This window comes from Nansenia antarctica (assembly GCF_963989245.1).
Source record: "Nansenia antarctica genome assembly, chromosome: 1".
Lineage (NCBI taxonomy): Eukaryota > Metazoa > Chordata > Actinopteri > Argentiniformes > Microstomatidae > Nansenia > Nansenia antarctica.
Genome location: NC_137674.1, coordinates 15346758 through 15365072, shown reverse-complemented (window position 1 = coordinate 15365072; position 18315 = coordinate 15346758). Strand labels below are relative to the sequence as shown.

Genomic DNA, 18315 nt, shown 5'->3' with positions numbered 1-18315 from the left:
AAAATTCTGTCAGTGTCCAAATATATATGGATAAGGGCTGTGACGGTTACACAAGGAATGACTGTACTAACCGCTTCAATACATACATTTTTCCTTTATTATTATTTTCATATACAGTGACCGGCATAAGTAATGTGGAAAAATGTTTCCTGTTGGCTCTACACTCCAATCAGATTGTATTTGATCATAACTGTATTTGTGTAGATAATCCCCCTTTTTCAGTGTACCTAAGTGATGGCTTGACAGGTGTTTCTGGTTCTTCACATGACGTGTGCCGGCAGAAGAGAGCCGTCAATGTCTAATATTGATTCTAGGCGTCGCATTTGCCTTTGGAGTCTGTCAACATGAGGACCCAAGAGGCATCCATCAAATCTATCAAGAGACAAGAGACAAGAGACTAACCAAATCCTTCAACCTACCAAAATCAAAATTTGGAGCGTAATTCAAAGGAAAGTAAGCCAAAGAAATTAAGGTTTCCAAATGAACCGCGATCGTTAACATTGACAGCCCTAATGTGTGTGAGGTGTGTGACAGAAGCGTGACAGGTGTGTGACAGGTGTGTGGTTCGCGTGAGGATGCTGGAGTGTTCACGTCAATGGCTCCACTGACAGCTGCATCGTTCACACTGTGTGTCAGCATAAATTAAAAAAATAGGGAGAGAGAGAGAGGGAACGAGAGCGAGAGAGAGAAAGTTAGAGGGAGAGAGAGAATGTGTGTGAGAGAGGAAGTGAGAGATTGAGAGAGAGAGAAAGTGTGTGTGTGAGAGAGAGAGAGAGAGAGAGAGAGAGAGAGAGAGAGAGAGAGAGAGAGAGAGAGAGAGAGAGAGAGAGAGAGAGAGAGAGAGAGAGAGAGGGAAGAGAGGCAGCTTATCTAGAGGAACGGAAGGAGTCTTCGACACTACTGGGGCCCTGTTAAGAATACAGGGCCATCTGGTTGAGGGAGATTCAGGACGCGCACACACACACACACACACACACACACACACACACACACACACACACACACACACACACACATACACACACGCACACACAGGCACACACACACACCTTCCTGTCACACCTAGTCTCCCTCACACCCCCACTCTCGCTGCATCTGTCAGAGTCCACTCCAACCCAGGTTTCCACCATCAACACAGCTTCCATCTCAGTCCTGCTTCTACCCCCATACACACACACAGACACACAGACACACAGACACAAACACACACAGACACTAACACGCACACAGACACAGACACAGACACAGACACAGACACAGACACAGACACACACGTCCGTGGCCAGTGCCTTCTCTCCTCCGCCTCAGAGCGAGGGGCTCGTCTTTCACGCTCCACGGGCGAGAACGGACGGCCACAATCACCAGCGAACAACCTTGAGACGCTCACAAGACCCTGGGTCGTAAACCAGGAGGGAGGGAGGGCGGAATAAGGAGGGAGAGAGAGACTGCTTGATGGAGCACAGAAATGAAAGAAAGAGGGGGGGGGGAGAGAGAGAGAGATCAGGAGAGAAATGGAATATCTGGGGAATAGTCTCTGAATAGACTTGACTTCAGTCGGAAACCAACCAGAATATCCACGCTGTACCTGCGAGCCCGCACAAACTGGGTCACTGTAGACGGTCAATGGACTGCACTTATATAATAACGCCTTATTCCAAAGCGCTTTACAACGGCCTCTCATTCACTCATTCACACACCAATGGCGGAAAGTTACCATGCAAGGCGCCGGCCCGCTCGTTGGGAGCAATTTGGGGTTCAGTGTCCGCCCGCCCCCCCCCCCCCCCCATTGTGTCACACTGGCCTGACGTGGACCGAGCCCCTCCTGACCGGGAGCCGTTGTGGCACACACACACTTAAATTGACCAACCGACACCCAGCATCTGCTAACAAACCCTCCACCCATGTTCAGTTCCACACGACGAAAGATGATCTTGATGAACAGATGAGTTGAAACGCAGAGACACGTGCAGCCCGACGACTTTGGTGGCCCTGAACAAGACTTTTAATGTGGCTTGTGTGTGAGTGTGTGTATGTGTGTGTGTGTGTGTGTGCGCCTCAGGTGTGTGTCAGGACCCTGCCCTCTGCGCTAGCCGGAGATAAACAAGCCAGAGGAGCTGCAGCAGCTTGTCAGGACCAATGTGGTTTGGGTTTCCTTCACAGTAACGCACCCTGCCCCCCCCTATCCCCGCTTCCTCTATCCCTTTCTCCCCCTCTCCCTCTCCTCATCCATGGTGGGGTCAGAGTCATCAGGCTGTACACACAGGTACTGTGATAACACACACCCAGGAGGGAACACACACGCCGCTCCCTCCCCCCTCTCCCTCCCCCTCTCCCTCCCTCCCTCCCTCCCCCCTCTCCCTCCCTCCTTCCCCCCTCTCCCTCCCCTCCCCTCCCCCCCCTTTCTTCACAAATCCGCCACATCCCTTCTCTTCCTCTTCTCCCCCTCCCCCCATCCGCTCATTTCTCTTCTCTCCCGTTCCTGTTCTCCCCCTCTGGGTGTCGCCTTCTGACTCTGTTAAGCGTCTCACCCTCTCTTCCCATTTTGTCGTCTCCCCCCCCCCCCCCCCCCCTTCCGGCTGGGGTTCATCACTCCTGCATTTTTCTTCCTTCCTGGAAACAGCATTCCGGCAGACAGTGAACCCTGAGGTGGCGTGTTGGGGGGGGGGGGGGCATTGCAAACACATCGCTATAATGGCGGTGTCTCTAGCTCTATCTAGCGTTACAACAATGTCTCTAAAAGTCACCAAAACCTGACAGTCCCTGACGGTCCTGGTCGCTAGTCGTAGCCAGGAGCTGGGAAGGGAGGACACCACCCACCCACCCTCCCTCCCTCCCTCCTTCCTACCATTCCTCATTCTACGCATGACAATGAGGCGGGTCCTGTCCCATGTCTACCTGAAATATGGTCCTTCTCTTCCAAGAACTCACAACACCCCCCCGCTTCCTGGGGTTCATGAGAAAGAGAGAAGGTGAGAAGGAGAGGGGGGGGGGAGAGAGAGAGAGGGGTGTAGAGGACAGAATGCAGGTAGATCTGCAAAGAGATCTTCGGAGCAAACCGAGACATGACAATCCCTCCCTTTGTAAGGGTTAGGGTTTCTCTCACATCTCAAAGGCTTTTGTTTTGTTTTGGATAAAGAAAAAAATGTAAAAACAAACAAAGGAAAAAACCTCTTTAGAGGTTAGTGTTCAGTGTTGCCAGATTGGGCGTATTCCCACCCAATTGGGCTACCTATGATCACACCGGGTCGGCTTTTAGACTGTGGTTAGACCTGGAAAACAATCCCACCTGGCAACACTGGATTTGTTGAAGGAGAACGGTCTTTTTTATAGAGACGGCGTGCTTGCCTGAAGTTGAAGCTGCCTGTGTGGATCTCACCTGGCAACGCGCCATGGGAGCTTTTCAACAGCTTGCAATCAACACCACATGGAAGGCTGCCTTCTTCCCCTAGTTTCCTGTGTGTGTGTGTGTCTGTGTGTGTTTGGGGGGGGGGGGGGGGGAGTTCACCTGATTAACCTTAGATCTCTCCTCCTCTGTGTAGACCCGAGTAGGCGTGCAGACACACAATCACACACAGGAGCATACAGAAACACCCACCGCTTACTATGCTTCCATAACTGATGATGTCATGAACCGGATTTCTGCCTCTGGCCACAAGTTTTGGTTATTGGAGCCCCATTCTAGGTGTGCATGTGACACTTTGTGTTGGTGGCAGTGGCGCGTTTCACACAAACGTGGGACATAAAGCGTCCAGGGTTGCCATTATCAAAATACTGAGTTGTATGTACAAGCGACAGTCAAACGTTTGAACACACCTTCTCATTCAATGGTTTTTCTTATATTTGTTATATATTTTTTACATTGTAGATTAATACTGTTAATATATGAAGACATTAAAGGATGTAAGGATGAGGTCATTGGCCCCCCGGTGGTCTCCGTGGAGGCCCCGCCCATCAAACCACTTGGGGTCGGCTAACTGGCACCACGCTAGCTAACACGCCGCTCTGGCTAATTACTCCCAGTTGGAGTCCGACACCCCTGCCTGGCCGCTCGCATGTGACACACCACACGCACACACACACACACACACACACACACACACACACACACACACCTGCGGGGGGGATTCATCAGCGATGGGGGGTTAATGAGACAGAACCAGAGCAGCTCGGAGAAGGAAGGGGGGGGGGGTGGGGGGAGGGGTCACTCTCTCATTATGAGATGGTCCGGAACTGGAGGAGCAGGGAGCAACGTTGTTCATGAGACATATTTAAATATAATATAACATTATTATTCATAAGATTACATTAGTGGCTGCCCCCAAGTGCTTCTCTCTGAGGACCGGGGTAGGAACATTTCACTCCATTCGGCTCAGTGCTTCAGCCTTCCAGCCCTACAGACACACATGCACCTCCCCAACCCCCCCCCCCCCCCCCACCAATGTCCAGCTAGGTTACATGACGTCTCATCTGCCCAATCTGAGCCCATTGAGCCCCAAAGTCAGGGACGGAAGGAACCGATGGGCTTAGAGCTAAGGTTGGCTCCCTCTTTCAACCTCTCTTATTCACTCTTCTTCCTCCTCCTGTTTCTCCTCTCCTCTCTTGGATCGCAGACAGAGAATCCATTACTCGGAAAAACACGACAGCCATTTAACTATCGGTCCAATTCATCAATCGGGGAAGAAGGGCGAGAGGCGGGAGATTTGTTTTTGGCGAACACATCTCAGGAAGAGGGTGTGGCAGAACATGTTTTTCTGTTGATTGGAGAGGGGGTTGGAGAGGGGGTGGGGGGGGGGCTAGTTTCATTTGGACGAGGATCAAACCTACTTCAAAATCACACTTCATCAGATAAAGTAGCTGGGAGAGAGAGACGGCCAACGGGTATTGTGTGTGTCAGAGAGGAAGGCTGTTAAATAAATTGGAGTCTCGGCTATATGTCTCTGAGGAGAGTATAATAATAAAAAGAATAATAATAATAAGAGCACTTTTCTCTGTACTCACTACATTCCATTGAGAGAACAAGAATAGCTCGATAAATAAAGCAGTCAGTAAAAATAACAATAAATAGTTAAAGATGAAAGATGAAAGATTAAAAGCAAGTTTCAAAAGCAGGGTTTGGAGCGATCGTTTGAAAGAGGAGAGCATGCTTTGGTTTGGGAGAGTGTTCCAAAGAGGGGGGGGCTGCCGTGGAGAAGCCGGGTCCCCCCAGGTCCGGTGTTTAGTCCTGGTGATGGGGACCAGGAGGTTGGCATCAAGCGCTCCAAGAAGGGGAGAAGGGGAGGCTTGGGGCAGGGAGAAACGTCCGAACAGCTCATAGTAATGCACAGAACGGAACAAGGAATGGTGTGAAACACGTCTCCACGCATCCCAATGTGCCTCCCGTGTCTGCCTCCCCCAGCCTCCCCCGGGAGAGGGACACAGAGACACTCTACCACTGGAACACACGCCTCCGTCATTCACCACAGCGTCCTAAAATAGCCCTGAGAGCTAGCTACCTTATCGACCCACACCGCACGCGCACACACAGGCTAATCCATCTGGAAACCAACTCAAAAACCAACTCAAAACTTTAAACTAGGCCCCCTCTCCTCTTCCCCCATTCCCTCTCTCCCCTTCCCCTCTCTCCCCTTCCCCCTCTCCCCTTCCCCTCTCTCCTTCCCCTCTCTCCTTCCCCCTCTCTTCACCTCCCTCTCTCCTTCCCCCTCTCTCCCCTTTCCCTCTCTCTCCTTCCCCTCTCTCCCCTTCCCCTCTCCCCTTCCCCTCTCTCCTCCCCCTCTCTCCTTCCCCTCTCTCCTTCCCCTCTCTCCTTCCCCTCCCCTTCCCCTCCCCTTCCCCTTCCCCTCTCTCCCCTTCCCCTCTCCCCTTCCCCTCTCTCCTTCCCCCTCTCTCCTTCCCCCTCTCTCCCCTTTCCCTCTCTCTCCTTCCCCTCTCTCTCCTTCCCCCTCTCTCCCCTTCCCCTCTACCCTTCCCCTCTCTCCTTCCCCCTCTCTTCACCTCCCTCTCCCCTTCCCCTCTCTCCTGCCCTCAGATATCATCAGGTAGCCCATCTGACCAGCAGCAGCAGGAGAATCCCCCCCCTCGCCCCTCCTTACTCTATGAATAGATTCTAAGGTTGTTTAGGGGTTATATTTTAGAAAGCAAAAGTGTGTGATGTGTGTGTGTGTGATCAATGGGATTGACGGGGTTCCCTGTGCGCCCCCCCCCCCCCCCCGGGCCTGCGGACAGGGGCTGTCCAGGGAGCGGCTAATCCCGTTAGCTAATTAGCAGCTTGAGACAGATGGACACGACGCGCCCATGTCCCGAGGAAGGAGGCAACCAGCTTAGCCGGCTTTTTAGCACCAGCCACCAGGGTTGCCAGATAGGATTGACAATTTCCAGCCTAACCACAGTCTAGAAACCACCAGCCCAAAACCTATATTGTCAGAAAACGGCTAATTACTATTGGGCAAGGTGCCCATCTCCTGCCCCCTAAACTGTACGTCTGTTGCCAATGATGTTTGTAAAATAAAATAAAAACCCGCCCCATCTGGCAACCCTGCCAGCCACCATATGGACACGATAGGGAGAGGACGGACTAGAGGAGGTGGAGGAGAGGATCGACAACATAAGGGGCAGGGGGGGGGGGGGAAGAGTGTGTGTGTGTAAAAAGAGTGTGTTTGTGTGTGTGTGCGTGTGGAAAAAGAAAAGAGTGAATGTGTGTGCGAGTGCGAGTGCCTTTAAGTCTCTATGTATGTGTCAGATTGCCTGTGTGGGCACACAGATTGCATGCATGTGGATCAGTCGGTACATGTTGGTGTGTGTGTGTGTGTGTAGGTGTGTGTGTGTGCCGTCTTCCCGTAATGAAACGCAGTGAGCAGGCGAGTACATGCCTGTGATTTTGTTCGTTGTCAGATGAATCCATCTGTGTGTGTGTGTGTCTGTGAGAGTAAGAGAGAGAGAGAGACATCTTTCATTAGTATGCAGAGGGTGGTGGGCGTTCATAGGCCAGAGTAAACAGATAGAGACAGAGACAGGGATGGTGAGCGAGAGAGAGAAATATATATAAATATATATCTATAGAGAGAGAGAGAGAGATCTGGAGGTCAACCTTCAGTCTGTGATCGAGCATGGGGATCGAACTGCATTAAATGTAGAACAGCTTGTGTTCCAACGATCCGTTTTCAGTCCAGACAGACAGCCTCGCCCCCCCCCCCCCCCCCCACCCTCCCACCCCTGACCGACAGCCTTCTCCGCATCACATACAACACGACACGACATCAACGATGTCAAAAAAGGGCAGAAACAAGAAAGAAACACCCCCTCTCCCCCGCCTTCATCTACCAGGTCAAAGGAGAGCACACACACTCACCTGCTCACACACAACGCACACGGATGCTCACAGTCATCGACCCCTTCCCTTCCCGCTCTCTCCATTGACACACCATCCGTGCACAACACACACACACACACACACACACACACGTTTGGCCTGCCCGCACTGCTTTTGTACCAGAAGAAAAAAAAACGGAATTAATCAGAATTAATCAGTCCTCCTCCAGTTGTCTCCCCCCCCCCCCACACACACACTCCAGGTTGCCCCCCCCCCCCTCCTCATCCCTTTTCATTTATGTTTTAGTGGAGAGACGCTCACTGACGCACATCTCTGCAGGCAGGAGGAGGTGGAGGCACTGGGTGAACATGCCTCTGCCCAAACTAACAATGAATTATAGAAGCACATTAGTACAGCAGCCGAGAGGGAGGGAGGGGGGGAGGGAGAGAGAGAGGGAGGGGGAGAGAGAGAGAGAGAGAGAGAGAGAGAGAGAGAGAGAGAGAGAGAGGGAGAGAGAAAGACATGTAGAGATAGAGAGAGAGAGAGAAAGACATGTAGAGAGAGAGAAAGAGAGAGAAAGACATGTAGAGAGAGAGAAAGAGAGAGAGAGAGAGAAAGACATGTAGAGAGAGAGAGGGAGAGAGAAAGACATGTAGAGATAGAGAGAGAAAGACATGGAGAGAGAGAAAGAGAGAGAGAGAGAAAGAGAGAGAGAGAGAAAGACTTGTAGAGATAGAGAGAGAGAGAGAGAAAGACATGTAGAGAGAGAGAGAGAGAGACTGAGAGAGACTGAGAGAGAGAGAAGGGAAGAAGTAGGAGTGTGGGGGTGCCAGCCGTCAGTGAGTCAGTGGGTGGATGAGAGAGGCAGAGCTGGCAGGTTCCTAAGGCCAGGGAGAGGGCCTCTGGGCTGGGTACTGCAAACTGAGCAGACACCCTGGGACACCTGCTGCAGCAGTACGACCAACCAACCAACCAACCAACCAACCAACCCACATCTGGAAGGCTTCATGAATCATTCATTGTTAAGAAAAAGAAAAGGACCCACAATGCAAAGGGAATGCAGAGAGACATTAGAAGAGATAGAGGCTACCCCGAGGGACAGTAATGGGGAGCGCGACCTTCAATTGTTGCCGGTAAATTCCCGGAAACCTGGGGGGTGGGAATTTGGAGAATTTTACCCACGATGACCAAAACACATGGGGGGGCACATCGTTTTGTGTTTTCAATTGGGGAAAATTACCTGAAATAGGCTGTTGGAGCATTACAGGCCCTTGCAGCAGCTTTAGTGGAAACACTGCCATCTCCAACTGTAAGTCTGTATTCAAACTGATAAGATTCCATAGAAACTGTCTGTGAACAGGCCTCTGATCTCTCTCCCTGACCTGTGGTCCTCTGTGATAGGCCTCTCTCCCTGACCTGTGGTCCTCTGTGATAGGCCTCTCTCCCTGACCTGTGGTCCTCTGTGATAGGCCTCTCTCCCTGACCTGTGGTCCTCTGTGATAGGCCTCTCTCCCTGACCTGTGGTCCTCTGTGATAGGCCTCTCTCCCTGACCTGTGGTCCTCTGTGATAGGCCTCTCTCCCTGACCTGTGGTCCTCTGTGATAGGCCTCTCTCCCTGACCTGTGGTCCTCTGTGATAGGCCTCTCTCCCTGACCTGTGGTCCTCTGTGATAGGCCTCTCTCCCTGACCTGTGGTCCTCTGTGATAGGCCTCTCTCCCTGACCTGTGGTCCTCTGTGATAGGCCTCTCTCCCTGACCTGTGGTCCTGTGTGATAGGCCTCTCTCCCTGACCTGTGGTCCTCTGTGATAGGCCTCTCTCCCTGACCTGTGGTCCTCTGTGATAGGCCTCTCTCCCTGACCTGTGGTCCTCTGTGATAGGCCTCTCTCCCTGACCTGTGGTCCTCTGTGATAGGCCTCTCTCCCAGACCTGTGGTCCTGTGTGATAGGCCTCTCTCCTGACCTGTGGTCCTCTGTGATAGGCCTCTCTCCCTGACCTGTGGTCCTCTGTGATAGGCCTCTCTCCCAGACCTGTGGTCCTCTGTGATAGGCCTCTCTCCCTGACCTGTGGTCCTCTGTGATAGGCCTCTCTCCCTGACCTGTGGTCCTCTGTGATAGGCCTCTCCCCCTGACCTGTGGTCCTGTGTGATAGGCCTCTCTCCTGACTTGTGGTCCTGTGTGATAGGCCTCTCTCCTGACCTGTGGTCCTCTGTGATAGGCCTCTCTCCCTGACCTGTGGTCCTGTGTGATGGGCCTCTCTCCCTGACTTGTGGTCCTGTGTGATAGGCCTCTCTCCTGACTTGTGGTCCTCTGTGATGGGCCTCTCTCCCTGACCTGACCTGTGGTCCTCTGTGATAGGCCTCTCTCCCTGACCTGTGGTCCTCTGTGATGGGCCTCTCTCCCTGACCTGTGGTCCTCTGTGATAGGCCTCTCTCCCTGACCTGTGGTCCTGTGTGATAGGCCTCTCTCCCTGACCTGTGGTCCTCTGTGATAGGCCTCTCTCCCTGACCTGTGGTCCTCTGTGGCTCAGCTGGTAGAGCATGGTCCTGCTGGGACCATATATACCGACAGATTTATACACTCAAGGCAATGTAAGTCGCTTAGGATAAAAGCATCAGCTTAATGGCATATATTAGATATAAGTGTATGTATTATCCCAGCTCAGGTTTTCTCAAGGCTCTGGGGAACACCCTCCCACAAGACAACATTGGAGAGTAGCCAACTACAGTGTCCACTACAGCTTCCCTGGCTGTCAGACAGAGAGAATGTGATCTGTTCACTGTGGTACCTGTCCTTCAGCTTGGTCTCATGGGAGTACATTCAGAGAAGCTGCAACTCTCACCGTTTGTGTCTTCATTAGGGATGGGACTTGATAAGATGTTATTGATACCGATTCCATTATCGATTCTGCATTCTCCATTACGAATCGGTTCGAATCTTTAGCGATTCCTGATCTCCCCCCCCCCACCCCAGATCAATTAATTTCTGTGTGGAAAGAAATTGGCCTAAACAGGTTTTCAATGAGTCGGCAAAAAACTTCCCATTTCCCATAAATTCCAGGAAATTCCCTTGGGGATTTTTGAGTCTTTTGCAACCCTACAAAACAACATTGTGACAAGTTCAGCCGTAACAAATCAGACGTTTCTTGACTTGAATGTCTTGTTGAACACAGTATCCGGTGGGGATAAAAAGGGAAACATTAAACACTGAAACAAGACATGTGAAAGGGAAGAGGCTCTGTTGTCAGGACCTCTCAACACTCACCGTCAGGCTGCCTGCTAGTAGCAGCCTAACAACCCTGCTAGTATCACACTAACAACCCTGTTTTAACAAGGCTTCCTATCCTGTCATGGTTCAGACAGAGCTTTGACACAGTTTACCACCAGCTACTGTAGGAGAAAGGCAGGGTTCCACATTAACGGTTGCCCGATTTCCCGGGGCGAGGAAAACATTCGCCGGGTTTGTTTGCGTGCCTGTCCACCTGTCTGTCGATCAGCGCATACGCTTTAATAATATCTTCACTCCACAATCATCTAGTCTGGTCTGGCGCCTACGCTGTCCGTTGATCTTCCTGCGCACGATACACAGATCCAGGATCCAGCAGCGTCGTTGCTGTCGCGCAAACAAACCCGGCGAATGTTTTTTTCAATCGGGTAACCGTTAATGTCGAACCCTGAAAGGTCTTTTGAGTTCCATACTGACGCTTTCCCCCCCACACACAACACAACACATGGAATGGGGGCGGCTGTGGCTCCGCAGGTAGAGCCGGCATCTAATGATCGCAATGTCTGCGGTTTGGCGGTTCGATCCCCGGCTGGCCACGTGTCGATGTATCCTTGGGGCAAGACACTGAACCCCAAATTGCTCCCAATGAGCGGGCCAGAGCCTTGCATAGCACATTCCTCTGTTAACCAGGCTGTTTAACCGGACAATAGTTTTAATGTCGCTCATTTAGTTGTGTCCTCCCCTCCTCTTGCTTTCACTTGTCCAGTCAGGTCAGATCAAATGATATATCATCATATGAAGGAAAGTCGTTATGAGAGGAAGGAATTTCAGTCTATTGAGATGCACCCAAGTCTTCACATTCACCACCTGAACTTGAAAACACTGGTGTGTGAATGTGTGTCTGAATGGGTGAATGAGAGGCCATTGTAAAGCGCTTTGGAACAAGGCGCTATGTAAGTGCGGCCTGTTTACAACCAAGCCCCTTCTCTGAGCCAACAGCCTCTGCGTGGGCCCAGCTCAGCTGATGAGACTTGCTATCACACACACACAGGAGATGGGGCTGATCAAGATCTGTGTGTGTGTGTGTGTGTGTGTGGCTTTGAAGAGCACCTTACCTCAGTGTGGAGGAGCATCTATTTTGCGAGGTGAAGGCCTGAGGAGGGAGAGAGGGATAGATAGAGAGAGAGGGGGGGAGAGAGAGAGAGAGAGAGGATTCATTAAGGATTCATAGCAACACAAATTGAACCTCTGTGGTCTCTCAGGCAGCAACATTTCCAACAGCCTCAGTGCATGAGGGGGATCAACTAAATAAAAACAATAGAAAAACTAAATTAGTGTTTTTTTTTTAAAAACACAGCATGAATATTTTAAAGGCCCACTTGCATGGAAATGGTAATTTCCTGTGTTTGGTTTCACCAGATCAAATTAGCATCACCAGTGTTTCCTCTATATGCATTTATTGGTGGCGGGCCGCCACGAACGAATTTCCTCCGCCACTAATCGATTCTGACAGTCCACTTTGATTCAGGCTGCGCAGAAAGGCAGCGAGTTATTATGACCGGAGAACAGAAAAAAAGCAGATTGAAGCTAGATTTAGGCCGCTTCCAGACCAACATTTCGTTACGATTTAGGGGTAGTTATTTACAATATGTTACAATGTTGCAATTAACCTCGTTGTTTGTGTTCGCACTGCAATCGAGACTGAATCTCTCAACAGGCGCGCGGCGCTAGGCGACTGATGTCGCCCTGACCTCCCCTGCCCCCTGGCCAGCTCTCCTGTTGAATAAATGCATCACGTTTGGAACTCAAATGCTACGTCCCGATGGAGGGAAGGCTGCCGTGGTGGATAAATAATGCACTGCTAACAGGCTGCTACCGCCATTAAAGATTAATCACACGCCAGTACAGTACACAGCTTTATACCGTGTCTGCTGGGGTCAACTGGTTGCCGGTTTCAGGCAGTTATTGCATGAAAAGGATTGTTGACCAAATACTAAACATGAGTGCTTTGTTTGGACATTCAACTGACATATGCAACTGTTTCTCAACCCTCTGGTGTTTTTCCAAACCTTCTGCTTACTGTCTGTCTGTCCCATGCATGCCTGTTGACTTCCTGTGTCTGTCCAAATTTGCATACTGTGTGTATGCACATTTTTTATTCGGTGGGCTTTTGTTGTGCGGGTTTATGTGTGGGGATGTGTGACGCTGTCCTTTTAACTTATAACTGATGCTGTGACTGTAAGTAGAGGAGGTGTCTGTATGTTTCTTTGTTTGAACTGTGCTGGAAATGCTTGGATGTGTGCCGCTGTCTGTCTGTCGTGCGTGTTCTTTGTTTTTAATATGTAACCTGATTTCTTTTGAGCCCCCCCCCCTTCCCCCCCCCAAGAGGCTTTTGTCTTTTGCCAGGCCGCCAATGTAAATAAGAATTAGTTCTTATTGGCCTGCCTGGTTAAATAAAGGTTAAAAAAAAAAATTTACTCTTATACATTTACTTACAGTATACAATACTTTGAGCCGTGAAGTAGGGGAGTATGAGTAAAACATGTTTATTTCAAACCCAAACTGGAGTATTAGAGCTAAAATAAGACTGTCAACCAACCACAATCATGAAAAATCGAAAAAAGAAATCAATATTAACATCTGCAAAAACTGAATTCCTCCTTCAGTTGAAGGAATGCCATACCAAATGAAAGAAGGAAGCCTTGAGCACATATTTTGTATTCATTAGGCCTATATCATCATATCTTATTTCTGAGTTAAATAGAGAGTGTGCACTTGTGACAATTTGCTCCATCAGCGGGTATAACTCAAAATAAAAACACTCATGCCCAGAGAGTCTGGCAAATCAGGCCTTTGATTCAAAACATGAATGCTGGCAGAGCACACATTAATTTAAGTGGCATGACCACTTCACTTTAAACTTTGAAATCAAACGTCCTCTGGCGTGCACAGAGATCCACAGGAGCCTAATTGTAGGAATCAGAATGGAATAGAATGCTGCAGATAACTTGCTTAAATGTTTAAAGTCTTGATATTATGTCAGGTGGTGTTCTACCATTCTGTCTTTCTTTCAGAATTTCTAACCATCTGTCTTCCTTCCTTCTTTCCTTACACACATTTCCTTATTGCAATTAGGCTACATATTCATTACTTGCTTATTACGCCCACCTCCCTGTCTACTATCCTTGTTGCCATAATGCAATTCATAACACCACACTAAATTCATGACACTGTATGAAGTAGACGTGTGTGTGTGGATATACTGTCTCATACAGTAGGCTTGTACACACACACACGCACTCCCTCTCCCACTCCCTCTCCCGCTGAAGGTAGGGGACCGAACACAAAAACAAGAGACAAATGCCGGGCCACACCAGATACCTCTACCTCAGCAGCGTGTGTGCGTTTCATTTCGCACCTATGTTAACAGGTTAGAGCAGCCATACTGCCTGCTCACGCTGTGTGGCTGCTCTAACCTGTTAACATGGCTGTGTGGCTGCTCTAACCTGTTAACATGGCTGTGTGGCTGCTCTAACCTGTTAACATGGCTGTGTGGCTGCTCTAACCTGTTAACATGGCTGTGTGGCTGCTCTAACCTGTTAACATGGCTGTGTGGCTGCTCTAACCTGTTAACATGGCTGTGTGGCTGCTCTAACCTGTTAACATGGCTGTGTGGCTGCTCTAACCTGTTAACATGGCTGTGTGGCTGCTCTAACCTGTTAACATAGGCACCGATATGAAACGCACACGTGCTGCTGAGGTAGAGGTGTCTGCTGAGGTAGAGGTGTCTGCTGAGGTAGAGGTGTCTGCTGAGGTAGAGGTATCTGCTGTGGTAGAGGGGTCCGGTGTCTGGGGTTTAGGTTTTGTCGTGTCTGTCTTCACCATCACGTCCTCGGCCTCCTCGTGTACCGCTTCAGAGCACAAACCCTCCTGTCGCATTCTGACACTAACACACATGCGCACGCACAGGCACACACACAAGCAGCCGCATACACAGCCACACAGACAGCCACACAGCCACACACACACACACACGCACACGCACACGCACAGGCGCACACACACACAGGTGTGCGCACACACACACAGGTGCACACGCACAGGCGCGCGCGCGCACACACACACACACACACACACACACACACACACACACACACACACACACAGGTTTTGCAGCAGGCAGCCCCCTTCATGACTCCTTTTTGACATATAACCACTCGCTTCCAAAATGTCAACAGCCCCCCCCCCCCCCCGACAGAGCGCAGGCCTGGTGCTGCCAAATACACACACACACACACACACACACACACACACACACACACACTGAGCGAAACACACTCGCAGGACATATGGAAATTATAACACAAGGGAAAAGTGCCTAGCTTTGTCTGTTTCCTGTCAGGGCCGGGAGCAGCAGAGGCTGAGAGGTGATGTGGAGGAGATGGAGGAACACACACACACTCCCTGGGGGCTGGCCACATGGGCTATGGTGCTGGTTGTGGTGGGTACATAATCATAATAATAATAATAATAATAATAATAATAATAATAATGGGTTAGGGTTAATAATAACAGATTAATAATAATATCTTAGATTTATATAGTGCCTTTCAAGGAACCCAAGGATGCTTTACAAATTTACAGAAAGACAGTCAGACAGACAGACAGTCAGACAAAATCTGGAAACACAGAAACAACGCCAAACAGCTCAACTAGGGAACAAAGGTCTTGATAAGGTGGGAGGGACTGCTTGGCTTTGCTCTGTATAAAACTGCAACTCACATTGTTCTCTCGTTGCTACCCCCCCCCCCCCCCCCTCTCTCTCTCTCTCTCTCTCTCCAGGTAAGAACAGACAACACCAAGCACCCAGAGAAAGAGAGAGGGGAAAATGGGACGAGACAAAATAGGGAGAGAGAAACTGAGAGAAATTCATGTGGATTTAACAGACAAGACAGATCAAGATATTTCCTCATCATTATAGGCTTTCTGATAACACTCTTGCCCAAGCTTTATCTAGAGAGTATAGTCTCTCTATAGACACAAAAAAAACACTTTCCTTCTTTTATGCTGTGGTTCAAGTGGAACCTGGGCCCCCATCTCCAGACTCTGGCCAGAACGGACCGGGAAGCCGCAAATGAGCCACTAATAACAGCAACGGCACCGGTCATCTCCCCGAGTTGGCAGAGTTTGTCTAGAGAGGCCGTAGGTGAAAGATAAAGTTGGGTTGCTACAGGCAGAGGCAGACACATCTGTCTGTCTGAGGTCAAGGACATGCCTTTCAACAGTAAGATAATACAGAGGCCACACAAGACGAAGAGAGAGAACGAGAGAGAGAGAGAGAGATGTTCAATGACAATGGACAGGCTTCTCAACGGAGCCCTAGGGTTTCAAGACCAAATGACGAAAATAACGATCTCTTGCATGACTAAATGACTCAATAAATGAACAAATGACAAGCGAATAAAGGAGGGGAGGGGTGGAGGGACCAGCTTTAGGCAGCGACGTTGACAGTCTGGTGCCATCAGGCTGGGGGGGGGGGGGGGGGCAGGTAGGGCTGGCCGCTCACGCCACAGGGTCAGGGTCCACATCCACAGAAATAAATGAGCTCAAATAGCTTTACTGGGCAAATACTGACTTCAAGGCATCTCTCAGTATCTATCATTATGTCCACCTGCGCGTGGCCTGAATTGTTGATGTCATTGACTGCCTCCTGGGCCGCGCTGAAGAAAGGCTTTTAATCGGCGATAAATGACACTCAATTAACTTTATTCACCGCGGCGCTGTGCTATTTTGCACCGACTAGCCTAGTTTATACAAGACGGAGTCGAGCATGCGGTTATCTTTCCACAAACAAAAAAACTAAACCAGAGTTATCGGGGGGGCGAGAGAGATTTAGCTATTCAACTTCAATTCTCTCTCTCTCTCTCTCTCTCTCTCTCTCTCTCTCCTCTCTCTCTCCTCTCTCCTCTCTCTCTCCTCTCTCTCTCCTCTCTCTCTCTCTCTCTCCTCTCTCTCTCTCTCCTCTCTCTCTCTCCTCTCTCTCTCTCTCCTCTCTCTCTCCTCTCTCTCTCTCTCAATTAGTTGCACATTCTGAAACCACCCCAGACAAACAATGACATGGTCTGGTGGAAAAGTCCCCAAGCAGGGTACAGCCTGATAGCCTGTTAAGTCCTGCCCCGAGAACACCTGATAGCACATCCTCAGCCTCCAAATGTGAGGAATTCTCAGCCCACTTTAGAGACAAGATAAGGAACATCAGGATGTGTATCACTGAGACAAGACTAAACATGTTGTCCCCTGAACATCCACCACCATGTAACATGACTAGGAGTTTGTTTGCCTTGGTTGATACTGAAACATTAAGCAAAGTGGTGTCTCAGCTCAGGCTGTCTACTTGTCCCCTTGGCCGTATTCCCACCAAATGCTTTAAGGAGATCTTCAACTCCGTATGGAAGGACATTTTAGCCACATTTCAGACATTTAACTGAGCATCCACCCCCCGGATGAATATGGAAAGGTGGGCAGTGTCCGTCCTGTTCGTACTCTCATCTGCAGCCAACGAATACCAAACAAATTCCTTTTGCTTTAGTTTTTAGCTGGATCTGTAAGTCGGAGGCCAGCTCATTCACCCAGCTAGCCACGGTATTTCGAGGCCATGCTGATATTTGCAAATGCCTGCTTCTTGTCGTGGCATACAACATCACATACCTTTTCAATGCAATTTTTTATAAACGCAATTTTGAATAAACTTTTAATGAACGGCTTACATGCTGGTGCTATGTCCTCCACTATTATAAAGCTTGCATTCACAGCTCCCTCACACGGTCTGTTTAAGCGAGTAAACATGTTTTGTTGTTAAAGTTTGCATTTTAATTATTTTTGTTGAACTAAAAAGCACAATGCCTATTTGGCCCTATTGTTGTATTCGAGTTTCCAAAGTAAGCCATACAAACGAGATACAAACGACTTGTTGTATTGCCTATTTTGATCTTATTTGTTGTTTTGTTAAAGACACAAGTATACTATTTTGCTTTATTAATCAGTTTTGCTGGTAACAAAGACCTTATTTGTTGTTTTATTAAAGACAATAGTGATGTGATGCAAATGTGTTTTGTTTAATTGTTTGTTCAAAAGTTATTTTATACCAAAAATTGTTCAGCATTTCATAAATGCTATTTTCCTTTATTAATCAATGCTGGTAACAAAGACGGTATTTGTTATTTTGTTACAGACAAAAGTTGGCTACTGTGATGCAAATGCAATTGTGCAGTTATCATTTTGTACAGAAACATTGTTCAGCACTTGATAAATACTATTTTGCTTTATTAATCAGTTTTGCCTGTAACAATTACCCACAAACATGTAAAAAGCATAATATTTGATGGTTATTTGATAATATCTGTGCATCCATGCAATATTTATTTAAGTTAATACAGTTACTAGTTACTGCAGTTACAGTTACAGTTACTGCTAGGGAGAGAGGAGAGGAAGAGAGACTAGGGGAAAAGGAGATGGGATCATGGCGAAAAAGTAGGAGCTGCTTTTCTTTTGGGCTTCAGGAATCAGACATAATTGGGTCTATCCGCTCCCGCGCCAGCCTGCTACTCTGTGTTATCATTCACCCCAGCGTGCCCTGCCTCCCACAGCCTCATCCCCCCATTGTTCAGCACTATCTGCCACAGGAAATTAAACTTCCGTGTTCTGCACCATGCTAGATAGGCACATACACAACCTAGTACTCAAACAGACGCACAGAAACACACACGAAACTGCTTAAAATCACACATT

At 49.1% G+C, this 18315-nt stretch overlaps 1 long non-coding RNA gene across 1 annotated transcript in view; it reads right to left on the bottom strand.

Annotated features, from left to right (window-relative positions):
• Positions 1–18315, bottom strand: part of LOC308161833 — a 77435-nt gene that overhangs the window by 26659 nt on the left and 32461 nt on the right. The window contains exon 2 of the long non-coding RNA XR_013937567.1: positions 11643–11680. This is a non-coding gene — a long non-coding RNA (uncharacterized lncRNA). The remainder of the gene's footprint in view (positions 1–11642; positions 11681–18315) is intronic.